Genomic DNA, 12,551 nt, shown 5'->3' with positions numbered 1-12,551 from the left:
AGCTGACACCTGGCAGTGTGATGGCTGAGATGGGGAGGTCTGGCTGCAAAGGAAGTGGGAGAAGACAGATTTGCAGAAAAAAAAGCTCTGAGGCATGGAGCCGAGACACACAGCACACTCAGCACCAAAGGATTAGAAAGTTGGAGGGGCCTCTCTAGTTTCCAATAGGAGAGAGGGGTGGACAGAGACTGGAAGAAGAAAAGCACAGTCTTGAGGAAGCAGCAGTTTGTCTTTGGTTGCTTTAATTTTAATTAAAATGGCCAATGAGGCGGCACCTAAGGGAAGGTGGGCTGCCAGCAGCTTCCCCTTTCCATCCTCTAGCAATTGGGCTAACTAGCGTTCATGGCTCCCTATCCTCAAACCTCAGTTCAACTATCACTTTTCAGTTAATATTTATAACTGATAAGCACGTAAACCCTTCAACAGCTCACGTATGCTCAGAAAGAGCACGTTTCATAGACTCAGAGGTTCTGTCTACACTGCAATTAAACACCTATGTCTGGCCAGTGTCAGATGACTTGGGAATGCAGGGCTCAGGCTATGAGGCTGTTTAATTATGGTATGGGCATTCGGGCTCAAGCTGGAATCTAGGCTCTGGGACCCTTCCCCATCACAGAGTCCCGGAGCCAGGTTCCAGCCTGAGCGGGAACATTTCCACCCCGATCCCATAGCCCAAGTCCCACCAGCCTGGGTTACATGACACAGGCCAGAAGCAGATGCTTGGGTATGTCTACACTGTAATTAGAGTATCTTGCAGGATTTTCATTACCATTGTGTAAGATTTGATACAGTAACTAAGTTTTTCTCTGTTAATTGGTGCTTATTTCAGAACACCATATATTCATGTGTGAAGCCTGCCTGCTTACAGTAGATGCTGCCTTGTTCAGGAACACTTTGATGTCTGCTTCAATAACAGAGGTAGCTGAAACTAGTTATTAAAGGGGAACATGCTTTTCAAAATTAATATATTTTTAAGAAGATCTTATTCATAACATCCACAGATTATTACAACTGAAAGAATTTTAAAGAGCAGTTTTTTTCTGCCATGTTTTTATTATTATTTCTTGCATTTCACTCAGCTTAGACAATTAAAAAAAAAAGTAGATTCAACAGTATCACCATAGTTTGCAAGTCAGTCACTCTGGTTCTCGGACATTAGCAGAATGCTCCAAATGTTTGGATTGCAAACAATGCGGAGAAACATACCTTCCTCTTTAGCCCAGATCCTCTAAGGTATTTAGGTGCTTAACTCCCATTGCAATCTGGACCTTTTTTTCCCAGCTACCCAGCCTTCCTTTCCATGACCCTAGCAGGCCACCAGGAGAGAATAAAGTTCTTCACCTTGCCTACCAGCAGGGATGGAACTGTAGCAAGAGACACTGCCAATAGCTAGTCAGGCTCTGACCATGGCATATGAGACACCTTTCCCCAAACTCCTGACTTCTCCTCCTAACAACTCACTGCAGAGCAAGGTGAAGAGGAAATGAGGAACAGACAGTGTCCCAGGTGGCCAGGAGACTCTAGTGCCAAGTAGAGGAGGTAGTAGTCTTGCCCTCTAACCATCCTCAAACTGGGAAAATCAAGGGAAGAGACAGGAGGCTTGGCTGAGGAGTGTGGCACAGACGGAGGCAGACAGAAGATTTTTCTCAGGACCTCATGTACAGGTGGGATAGAGGAAAGAAAAAATGTCTGATGGAGATTGGGATGGTAGGAAAGAAATGAGGGATCCTGTATAGTCAGACCAAAGAAGATGATCTGGGGTTATTTAAAAGTTGATATTTTTAAATTGTGATCAACTCCCACCCACACCCCAGAGGGATAGGTAGTGTGTAGTGAGAATAGATTCTAGGTTTGCAGTGGACGATGGTGATTTAAAAAAAAAATTCACTTGAAAGTTTGGGAAACAAACATCTACACTGCTATTCAGTTTTGTAAAATCTGATGTTGGATTGTTTCTGCAGTACATGACTCTCCCTTTTCTTTGAGGGTTTATTTGGTGTTGTCAAGGTTCCTCCCCCACTCTGAACTTTAAGGTACAGATGTGGGGACCTGCATGGACACTTCTAAGCTTAATTACTAGCTTAGATCTGGTAATACTGCCACCATCCAGAAATTTCAGTGTCTGGATCACTTCCTGTCCTCCCAAAACCTTCCCTCCCTGGGCAGCCTTGAGAGGCTTTTTCACCGAGTTCCTGGTGAACACCGATCCAACCCCTTGGATCTTAACACAAGGAGAATTTAACCATTCCCCCCCCTCCTTTCCCCCACCAATTCCCAGTGAGTCCAGATCCAATCCCCTTGGATCTTAAAACAAGGAAAAATCAATCAGATTCTTAAAAAGAAAGCTTTTAATTAAAGAAAGGTAAAAATCATCTCCGTAAAATCAGGATGGGAAATACTTTACAGGGTAATCAGATTCATATAGCCCTGAGGAACCCCCTCTAGCCTTAGGTTCAAAGTTACAGCAAACAGAGGTAAAATCCTCTCAGCAAAAAAGAACAGTTACAAGTTGAGAAAACAAAAATAAGACTAACACGCCTGGCCTGGCTATTACTTACAAGTTTGAAACATGAGAGACCGATTCAGAAAGATTTGGAGAGCCTGGATTGACGTCTGGTCCCTCTTAGTCCCAAGAGCGAACAACACCCAAAACAAAGAGCACAAACAAAAGACGTCCCTCCACCAAGATTTGAAAGTATCTTGTCCCCTATTGGTCCTCTGGTCAGGTGTTAGCCAGGTTTACTGAGCTTCTTAACCCTGTACAGGTAAAAGAGGCATTAACCCTTAACTATCTGTTTATGACAGGTGGAGTAGGAGGGAATTGGAAATCAGACTCAGGATCAAATTTTGTTACAAGCCTTCCTCTCCACATGAACATTCCCAATGCAGACACTGAGTAGGAACTCCACACACAGAGGGCTGGCAGGATCAGGACCCTGAGACATTCTTCTGTAAAGGGACCGACCTGCACACAGTTCTATTACTGTGAATGAGATAAATGAGATGAAATAAGGTTTCACTTGAGTGGGTCCCTTTGCAAGATCAAGGGCTCAGGCCTACTCCCATCAGTGAAGTCAGTCATGTGCATACCTGTTTGCAGATGGGTCTTAATTTGGAAACTGCGAATTTTAAGATAACGTTTTACAGTATGTAAAATGGTCAGTAACCACTAGTTTGCATGTGGAGAGGGAGCTCTGTGTCCAGCTCTTTAAGTTCTACAGAAGGAAAAGGCAGCACTGAGACTTCAAAGCCAGAAGAGGGTCCCAAGAACTGTTTGCTTTCAGTGGGGCTGCTCACACACATGGAATGAAGCAAAAGCACGAGTCTGTAAGACCAGGGCCTGTATGAATACCACTCCATTCCTACCACCAGACGAGAGGGGAAGACTTTTTCCCTCTGGCCTGCCAGAAATGTATGGCAGGAGGGCAATATGGTCCAGTGACAAGGCACAGGACTGGGAGTAAGGAGCCCCAGTTATGCAACTGTTAACAGTGGGAATAGTGATACTTAGTGAAACACTACAGAAGTGTTATCATGGTCCTCAACACCTAAAGTTTAACAGAAAATTAAATTGCCCTCTCTCACAGATTCTCAGCCACATTAGTTCAAAATTGCTAATGTAACTGACTGCGTATTTTTAAATATTTCCCTTTTTATTATAATCTAGGACGGAAGTTAGAGGAAGAAAAAAAATCTCAGAATTAACATAAAAAAATGCAGAACCCCCACCCCTCACCAAACCACTCTTACAGGATCTACAGAAAAACAGGATTATCTTTCTGAGAAACTGATTAGGGGAAAAATGATCTTTATCAAGAGGGAATGAAGTTTAAGAGTGATTTTCTCCTGGATACGAGTAATGGCAACTTACTGTTTGCATCCAAGGATTTTTGATAGGTCTCATCACTGTGGTGTCTCAAGCTTTGTCTACACTGGACTTTCATCAGCAAAACTTTTGTAGTTCTGGAGTGTAAAAAAACAAAGAAACCACAACAACCCCCACCCCTCCACACCGCCCAAACAACAGAAGTTTTGCTGACGAAAATGCCGTTGTGAACAGCGCTTTGTCAGCAGGTGTGCTCTCCTGCAGACGAAGCTACCACCGCTCATTGGAGGTGGATGTTTTTTGTCAGTGGGAGACCTCTCTCCCACTGACAAACAGCAACTACACTTTGTGCCTTTTAACAGCATGTCTACAGCAGCACAGCTGTGTCGTTAAAAGGTGCGTAGTGTAGACATAGCCTAAGTACTTCCCAGGTACATTCAATCTGCATAGCAAAGTCCCTATAGACTTCACAAGCCTTCTTGTCCCTCTCCCTTCTCCAGTAGAAGAGATTCTACACACACAGACAAAGCTGTAAATTCCTGCTTCTTTTATGGTCACAAGGGAAATATCTGGAAGGGCTGGTGAGAAAACAGGACAGAGTCAAGAGTTATTTGTTTTATTCCTAGCCCTGACACTGACTTCCTGTGTGACTATGCACACGTCACAAACGCTCTGCACCTCAGTTTCATCATCCTATGAACTGAACATAACTGATCATAATGTGATTTAAATAAGTAATGTTCATAAACCATTGAGTCATCCAATGAAACTGCTGTATATTAAGTAATTGATATACTTTGTAAGTAAATTTCTTATTAAAAAGCAGGAAACTACAGATGTGTTGATTTTTTAAAAAGAAAAAAGCAGTTTTGTAGAACAACTACAAAATCATGAAGAGACTAAGCCATGTAGCTGAAGTAGCAAATACCATTAATCAAGTCTGCCTTAGAAGAGAAATATATAAAACAGAACAACTGAAGTTTCAGTTCTCAAATGGGATTTTAAAAATAGGGCTATAACAGAAAAGTATAATATCAAAAAAGTTTAAAATTTTTTTGAAACCTCAGTATCAACTGACAGTCATCAACAAAACAAGTTTATTTTTATTCTAAGGCTTCATCTAAATCAAAAACCTTGCTCTATAGGTTGGCAAACAAGAAGATAGGTTCTCCATATAACATTTCCTTTTGTTAAATCCTCTCCATTTCAAATATAGCTTCATTATGAAAAGGAAAATAAGGTACGTTACAAGGAGGAAAGATTTTTTTCAAAGGCACATATAGCAGTTAGGTGCCTAATGCCCATTGGCCCATGCATCTAACTACAGTTGTGCCTTTGGAAAAAAATTTCCCTCATGTAATCAATTTCTTTCATAGTCATTCAGAGCTGGATAGCAACTTTCAAGCTACCATATTCCATTGAAATAACCTTTATTCATACTGTTCTCATCTATCAAAATGTCTGACCTCTAAAAGGGTCAAAAATACAGTATTGCCAACCCCAAATATTGAAAGAGTCAGGGTCTGAAAAAAAATATATCAGGAGATGGAGTTAAAAATTAAGAAATTTTTAATAAATAATAAATTGAGTCTTTTTATTTGTGTTCTGGTTTACAAGCTTTTAGGGGTCCCATTTTAAAGCTTTTCTCCACAACCAGGAAGGCTGGAAACTTTGACTAATAACAAAAATCTGAGATGGTCATGTAACCACATGACTTCAGCAGCTGGAGCTTTAAATAAAACTACTGTCAGAAGAGTTGACAATGCCTCTCTGGGTACATGCCTGGGAGCCGAAGCACTAGTCGATGGAGTAGAGGTGAAGGAAACTGTTAATAAACAAGAGTTCACACCTGTTAACCTTTACTCACATGAGTAATCCCACTGAAATCAATGGCTCCTCTCACATGAATCAGACTATATTGGAGCCAATGATGCTAATCAATCAGAAAAAAGCTGCAGGATCTTTCCCATTTTTTTTTTGTAAGCAACAAGTCTTCATTAACAATAAAAATGCATATCAGGAAAACCACTAATAATAGATCTGACAGACAAGTTAAAAAATAACTCCAAGGGGGGAAAAAAGAATTTATCAATCCTGCAAAACTAATATGAATATCCAGAAAGTGTTCATCCCAAAATGCACTCAAGCAATATGAATCTCAATGACTCTGGGTTTTAGTAGCCATTTGTTTCTATATTCTTCCTCCTCCTCATAAAAGAAACAGCTTGGGTACTGTCTGGATAGAAATTTAAAGGGATAGTGCAAAACTGTCTTTATAACCATTAGTATGAGCAATTCAGATTTCCCATTTAGCATGGTGTCTGGAACCGTTTTTATGTGCACAGCCAATAAGAACATTAAAAAGCCTCCTAGGCTGACAGGCTATACAGTGACATGTTCTGTAGAGACACTAAAACCGTCCAGTGGAGAAATTTTTTTAAGAAGCCCTAGAATTCAGTCTATATCCGAAACAGGATTTCCTCTCCGCAAATCATTTGTTCCAAAATACTCAAACAAAAAAAATACATGAAGGCTGGGATTATAAATTAAATACTGATCACCCACCCAATCACGGAGGAAACATTCAGACAAATTAATTGGAACAGTGGTCTGATACACACATTAAAAACCCCAAGAAGTGCACTATAAAAAGGTGGGCAAACAGAGCAACCTCCAAAATTGAAGTCAGAGCCGAATGTGAGCTCGACAGCTAACAGAGAATGATTACAATTAACACTCACCACAGCAGTACATTAATTCAGAGCATCTGCAACCTCCTTAATCCTCGGAAAAAAACTATCCCTAACAGATTAGGATTTCAGCACATGCATGCATGCATACCTGATCTGCTATATAAAAGGTAATGTTACCCACTGCCTCTCTCTTTCACAAGAAAAAGAAAAAATCTTAAATCTATTTCTTGCAGGGAAACCCTCTCTCCAATCTCCCCCTCTCCCTCCAAAAAAAATATCTACCACAGCAGTAACCAGTGCACCATCTGCAGACTGAGCTACCTTTCTCCCCCAGCTCTGACTCTGAGCATGCTCTGTCTATCAGCAGTGTCCTATCGCTCCAGCTGGCTCACCTCAATTTGTTAGCCTCCCAGAGGTCAGCCTTGCATGCAGGATGATTTGCTGCAGTATTCCTGCAAATTCCCCAAAGGGCAGCCACAGTGAAACAAATATAATGGTGTTGTTTTACACAGCTGAGCATGTCTAAGAGACAGACAGAAAGCTGTTTTTCTGGTTGTTTTTTTTAAACAGAGCTTGCTTTTAGGTTCATAAATAAATAAATAAATAAATAAAGGCTCCACACAAAGAAACAAAAACGATGGGGGGCGGGTGAGGGGGGGTGAGGAGGGAGGGCAGAAAGAATGCCAATCACCAGAAAAGGAGACAGCTACTGTAAATGCCTTTTGGCAATTCCTTCAGCAACTTGTAAAAGCTTTGCTAGCTATGACGGCCAGTGAATGGCTCAGTATAGAACATGCTACAAGCATACAACTTCACAACATAAGGGATCGTGTTTTTAAACAAACTATTTCTTATTGTGAAAACAGTTTTTGTGGATACAAAAGTCACAAAATTTAACTGTATTTAATATGAAAACACTGAACTGGGTCCAAGTTAGATCGGAGCAATTGCTTCTTAGTCCACTGCGTGGGTGCAAGCTCAGAGTGATTTTCCTAGCATCTGCCTGCATAACTCAATCCCCCACTTGCTGAGTTCAGCAGACTAGTTTAGAAGATTTGTGCTCAGTTTTCATTTGTCAAGTCCCTGATCCTGAATTCAGATCCAGGCCCAAGAGCCCAATTCTGCAAAAACCACTGAACAAAATGCTTATGACTTGGAGTAGTCTCACAGCAACCAATGGAATGACTGAGATTACTCCCAATAGTAAAGTCCCGATAGTAAATCTCACACACACACACAAACACAATAAAAATGGTTGCCCTCAGACAAGATGCAGGGTTTCTCTTGCTCTTGGCAACAATTATCCTAGCTGCTCAAAGGAGAAAGTACAAAGCCCCATCCACATACCTTAATTATTCACATTTTGTGTAAGGGGCATTCGGTTTGAAAAACTCTCAGCTATGAATGGTAGCAGTATGCTACCTGGAGCCCTTTTTGAAAAGTGTAGGAAGAGCAGCCCAGAGCAGTCAAGTTAGCATCTCTTTTTTGACTCATACTATAAATCATTAGGGAGAAGGTTAAATGGATTTATGCTACAGATACACTGGGTTATACTGGGTCATACTGTAATTTTACACTTTGGATTTATACCAGTTGGACCTATTCTAGCATAATTGTCTCCAGGAGCACCACATGTACTGATTTGGATCTTGATCCTGTAAACCCTTATGTATGTGCATAATACTACTACACAGTCCAATTGAACTTAAAGAGATTACTCGTATTTGTAAAGTTACTTGTGAAAGTGTCTGTGGGATTAAGACCCGAGTCTGTTTCTAATTTAGGGGGGTTGAGAGTGAATATTAAAAAGACAAATAAAAACCAAATATGCAAGGGGGAAAAAAACACCACACCAACCAACCTAAGCATTCTGTAAAACTGACAAAGGATCTTAACAAAGCAAGACCTTCAAAGTAAGTCTGATGAAAAGATGACCCGAAAGTAATGTTATTTGCATTAGAGAAGCACAGGATTAAAACATATGGTTTCTGATGCACTGCTCTAGAGCACTGCTTTTCTGCCTTAACATTCTCATACAAAACAAGCAAAAAGGATCTTGCAAACACAACAGAGAGAGACTGCCCAGAGTCATCCTTCTGTCTTTAACTCATCTCACTGTACGTTGGCAATGCAGGGGCCAGAGGAAGTATGGCAGTGTGTTGTGGGTCAGGATAGGAGCTTTCAGTCTGCCCATACTGAGCTTCAAAGTTTTAACTACACGTGGAAACAGCTATACATCTATATCTATCTCAGGCCTGCCATTACTAGAGTCAACATGACCCACAATTCTACAGTCCTTGCACACACAAGACTTTCAAGGCCCAATCTAAACCCCACTGAAGTCAATGGGAGTCTTTTCACTGACTTTAGAGATTTTCAGATCAGCCCCTTAATTATTTCAGCGGGAAGTTTGGTTTCCAAAGACTGCACCACTAGGCCCTTCATCTTAGCTAATGTTTGCTTCTTATGATAATTGACTTTGTTTGGAAAAACAAACTGGTCTTTATTTACCAATAAGAACATCCCTTTATAACAATGGAGGTGTTTCTAGGGATTTAAAGAGGTGTGGCTTATCGTGTCAAGAGGAAGTTGGTTCACATGGCACGTTGTAAAGTAATGCATCTACTATAAGATGCATGCACAGCAAAAACACTCACTCATAGAAGAACCATCAAGATTGTTGTGCCTCCAAAAAATATGTAAATCTTACTATAGTATCTAGATTTTCAATGTCCTCCCAACACAGGGGAAAATAACCCACAATTTAATGGAATTTTGGCATTTGTCAAACTCAATGTCCCTTTAAGATGTAACCCCAAGGTTAAAAGTTTACATCAAGAACCCTGATCCAGTAAAGCACTTCAGCACAAGCTTAATTTTAAGCACACAGTCCCACTGAAGTCAACGCATCTGCTTAAAATGGAGGACAAGCTAAAGGACTTCACGGGATTGGAGCCAGAAACAGTATGACAGTGTGACCTTCACCCTGCCATGAGCTGTGTGTAGACAGATCCTTGCACTGTAGGACACATCTACACTGCAATGGGGAGGTATGATTCCCGGCAGGGGTAAACAGACTCATGCTAGCTCAGCTCAAGCTAGTGAGCTAAAAACAGCAGTGTGGATACTGCAGCACTGGCAGCAGCTCGGGCTAGCCACCAAAGCTTGGACCAAGAGGGTTGGGTGGGCTTGGACTAGGGTTGCTAACCCTCCAGGATTGTCCTGGAGTCTCCAGGAACTAAAGATTAATCTCTAATGAAAGGTTATGTCATGGAGTGAAGCCTCCATGGAACAGCCAACCAGAACTGGCAACCCTAGCTTGAGCTCGGCCAGCTACCCCAAGCCATTCCTTGTGCTGCAGTGTCCACTCTGCTCTTTTTAGTGCACTAGCTTGAGCTGAGCAAGCGCAAGCCTGTCTGCACTAGCAATCACACCTCCCAGCAGCTATGTAAACCTATTGGAAGAGTCCCACTGAAGCGAATGGGGCTCCGCATGGACACAGGAGGTCCCCCCAGGATCGGAGCCTTGATAACTTACTTAAACATAAAATTTAATTATAAAGCCCCTGTAATAGTAACTACAGTATTTACCTATTACTAGTGTGATACAAAACATGAACTGTTGCAGCCCCAGACTGCAGTCAAATAAGCTGCCCACTGCACACCAGCCTGAGCCAGGAGAATGCTAGTCAAACCTCATTAAGAGATCAATAAATATTTAATTCACATTGTAAAGTTTCAACCTTTAAACATAGCACCACGTAAAGAAAATAATGAACGTCTTGGAATCCCCCAAAAGTGCTACCACATAAACAGACTGGCAGAGAGGTTTGAATAGCCTTCTTTTAGGCCAAGGGAGGGCAAGCAGCAAGGAAACAGTGTTGTTTACGGAATCTTTGCCTTGTATATAGACATTGCAGGAGAACCTGCGTCACTCCCAATTACAACATTTATTATTTATAGACCTAGAAGCACACTCCAGAAGAAACTGTTCTTCCTGCAGTGTTTTAAAATGAAAAGCAATTCTCCGTTTAAAAAGGGAGCACACAAGAAAAACATGTCAAACTACTAGAAGCTTCATTGTATGCAGTTTTGTTGAAGCCGTGTTGGTCCCTGGATATTAGAGAGACAAGGTGGGTGAGGTAATATATTTTATTGGACCAATAAGAGTTCGATGTAAGCTCCAAAGCTTGTCTCTCTCACCAACAGAAGTTGGTCCAATAAAATATATTACCTTACCCACCATCTCTCTCTAGAAGCTTCCTTGTCTTGTTGACAAATGTCAGGTTTCAGACAGGGCAACAATGGTACTTGGTGTACTGAAACCAGGGCTCTGGACATCTAGGATGAAAACCTAGTTTCATAGAAGTTAACAGGAAAACTGCCATTGACTTCAACAGGGCTGGGCTTTCAACCACAAACTAGATTCCAAAGAGGAAAGTATTTTGATGGGGGAATAGTATTTTCTCCCAAGAGACTTCAAATGAAAAATTCCACTTTGAGCACCTTCTCCAAATGGCCCTCAAATGAGTGCATGGTAAGGGAGTACACTGGCTAAAACAGCTAAAATATAAATACTTATATTATACATATTTATTTTAGACTGATACATTTATTCACACAAACACACCCATGTAAATATGCACATGCTTTGTGTTCTCTATCTATATTACACAGTAATGTAATAATCGGAGATATACCAATCTCCTAGAACTGGAAGGGACCTTGAAAGTTCATTGAGTCCAGCCCTCTGCCTTCACTAGCAGGGGACCAAGTACTGATTTTTGCACCAGATTCCTAAGTGGCCCCCTCAAGGATTGAACTCACAACGCTGGGTTTAGCAGGTCAATGCTCAAACCACTGAGCTATCCCTCCCCCCATAATAGATCTGCTGAGGAGGCATATACAAGCTATCTGAATTTTTCACATTTTAAATCTCTCTCCTCACCCTGCTTGGAGTTGCATTGACTTTACTGAAGTGTGACACTGGCTCTGGTCCTACCATTAGTTGCATACAGAAGGACTGCTGCACCGAGAAAGAGTCCCACAGATTTCAGTGGGGCTCCATACAGAAGCAGCAGTCCACTTACCTACAATATATTGCAAGATTGGGGCCATGGTGAGAAGAGTGACACAGAGGGGTTTCACATTTATTCTCTCAGTAGTTTCCAAATCATGTTTGCTCATTTTACAAGTTGAGAGATGGTTTTTGCACCAGTGCTTCTAACTGAACCTGGGATCAGAAAGTCAGGCTGTGTTCATTCTGGTCACTTTTTTTCACTGATAGTCTGTTAAATACTTGCCGCAAAATTGTTACTATTTGGCTAACACACAAGACAGGACAGGATTCAGCTCCCTCTTCCATAGCTGCATAGGCCATGCACTGCTAACGGTAATAAAAACTGGCAGGGCAGTAAAGGAAATAGACATAACAGACACATGGGGATAGAAAAAGGTTCACTTGGTCAATTCTGAGACATCAGTTGCAATGTTAGGCCTCCATTTGTATGACATCACAAAAAGAACATGCTCCCATTTTGCAGATAAGGAAACTGAAGCACAGAGAAGTGAAATAAACCTGTCCAGGCCACACCAAGCCAGGACCAGGACCAGAACCCCTATCTCCTGAATCGAAGACCGATGCCTTACCCACCAAGCAACACTCACAAAGGAATTCTCCCAGGTAACTCTCACGGAGTCGCTGCATACATCAAGGCTGAATTTGGCCCCATGGACCAACCGAGATGCCGGAGCCAGCAGACAGAGTACAAGAGAGTACATTTTAAATGTGCTGAAGACAGAAGGGACAGGGAGGACTAATCGCTTGTTCCAACCTGGAAGATGCCGAGAAACACAAACTCTCCTCCAGCACATGCCCCAAAACATCTGCAACAGGGGGGATGAGATCCCTACAGCATCACCAGGGAAGTAATACAGAAGAAGCCTGCACTAGCTGGAGGTGGTTTTGGAAAAGGTAAAGCCTCATTAAGAGTCATTCTCAGGATATTAAAATATATATATCTCCCTAATGAC

The 12,551-nt window shown here is 41.6% G+C and overlaps 1 protein-coding gene across 4 annotated transcripts in view; it reads right to left on the bottom strand.

Annotated features, from left to right (window-relative positions):
- POMGNT2 (protein O-linked mannose N-acetylglucosaminyltransferase 2 (beta 1,4-)) overlaps positions 1-12,551 on the bottom strand; it is a 51,943-nt gene that overhangs the window by 6,981 nt on the left and 32,411 nt on the right. The window contains exon 1 of one of the 4 annotated variants that reach the window (XM_032784127.2): positions 6,912-7,009. The exons of 2 other annotated variants lie outside the window; for them this stretch is intronic. The gene's annotated coding sequence lies outside the window, so the exon portion shown is untranslated. Of the gene's footprint in view, positions 1-6,567; positions 6,799-6,911; positions 7,010-12,551 lie in introns of those variants that run through there. One more of the 4 variants, XM_032784123.2, reaches the window with a different exon arrangement.

Source organism: Chelonoidis abingdonii, chromosome 2, assembly GCF_003597395.2.
Source record: "Chelonoidis abingdonii isolate Lonesome George chromosome 2, CheloAbing_2.0, whole genome shotgun sequence".
Lineage (NCBI taxonomy): Eukaryota > Metazoa > Chordata > Testudines > Testudinidae > Chelonoidis > Chelonoidis abingdonii.
The sequence above is the reverse complement of the archived record's forward strand: the minus strand, read 5'-3'. Positions and strand labels throughout refer to the sequence as shown.